Raw genomic sequence first — 1,720 nt, 5'->3', positions numbered from 1 at the left:
ATCAGTTTATCACATTGATTACAGGTATCTCCTATTATGACAACATTTTTAAATTAAGAAAAAGTATGATGATATTTTATTATAATTGTAGTTGTGTTGTAAACAAATTGTTGCCCCCCCCCCCCCAGATTTTTTGCCGGGCCTGGGCAGTGGTCTATCAATTTTTAGGTACAAAACTATCAAAATTCTCTTACACTATTTGCTACGCTTCTAGTATCCATAGCAATCGCTGAAAGGTTATTCAAAGTGATGGGAACTATCGAGTTAATACTATCAAACTATCCGGTAGTTTTAAAATATCTAATTATTCGATTATTTTATAAGTTATCGAATTCGGTCGATAATATCGAAAAATCACTCGATTGTTTTTTTTAACTCGATAGTCAAAACTAGTTGGTACCAGACATGTATTACTATAACTATTTACTAGCGAATGAAAACTATCGGTAGTTAAAACTAGTCGGTGCAAGACATGTGCAACTACCGAAAGAAAACTATCGAGTGTATTACTCGATAATTTTTCAAAAAAGTCGATGGTTAATAATATGTATTTAGTCGAAAAATCACTCGGTTGTTTTTTAAACTATCGAATGATAATCGATTGTAGAAACTTTCGGTAGTGCCCATCAATAGACTTATTTTTTACCTTTAGGAGATCAAAAAAAATACATACTCTCTTCAATGACTGAGTCTAGACTGAACGGCATAGCAAATAGCTCTAATAAATGTTCATATAGATATTGACTTAGTTATCAATGAGTTTACTTGAAATTATAAAAGAATGTAATTAGAGAACTGGTAAATCTAATTGTAAACTACCTATTCACATATAAAATTACATACATTGTATTCTTATAGGTAGGTATACTTTTTAAAAATTTAAAAATAATAAAATGTTTATTTAATACGATCATATTGTATGTTGATTAATAATTATATTATGTCAAATTATTTATGTAATACATTAAAATAACATGCACATTGTCTGACTGATTTTCTTAACCTTTTAAACTACTGCAAATTATTAATTTTTTTCCCTTAATAATTAACAACTAATAAGTACTTTAGAACCATTATTAGCAAACTAGCGCCCACCATAAAAAATGGATTCGTCTTTGATAAATGATAAGTATTTACAGTTATTTGTTTTTAAATTACAACAAAATAACAAAATTATTACTTCAGAAATTGAGTGAATATCCAATGTAGTAAAAATTTAAACTTCAAACGCTCATAAAAATTTAATTTGACAAATCTTAGATTTGAAAAAAGAAATATTTATGAATTTCTAACTATAAATAATTTGTACATTTTCGTGATTTTACGTATTTTGTCAACATTTGAACTTTAAATATTTAAAAAAAACTAATTGTGACTATGTATTTTTAATATTTTTCAACTTCCATTGTAATAATATATTAGCAGTCTTGCATTAAATTTTCAAGCATTTAGACTCAACGAATATAATTGAATTGACATTTATTGGAAAAATAACTAAAGAAAAATGAAAACTGAACATGACTGTAAACAGCTCAAAACAAGTCTAAATATTTCGAACATTTTATGGTGTATAGAAATGTTTACACAAAATTGGTTTTTCCTATCCTAACCCTAACCGTACTATAAAATCCGATGAATAAAAAAAAAACACATTTAACCCTTTTGTAAAATTAACCTATAGAGAAAATATATCTTTAGAAGATTTCAGTGGAAATATATG

This window comes from Acyrthosiphon pisum, chromosome A1 (assembly GCF_005508785.2).
Source record: "Acyrthosiphon pisum isolate AL4f chromosome A1, pea_aphid_22Mar2018_4r6ur, whole genome shotgun sequence".
In the NCBI taxonomy this organism is placed as follows: Eukaryota; Metazoa; Arthropoda; class Insecta; order Hemiptera; family Aphididae; genus Acyrthosiphon; species Acyrthosiphon pisum.
The sequence above is the reverse complement of the archived record's forward strand: the minus strand, read 5'-3'. Positions refer to the sequence as shown.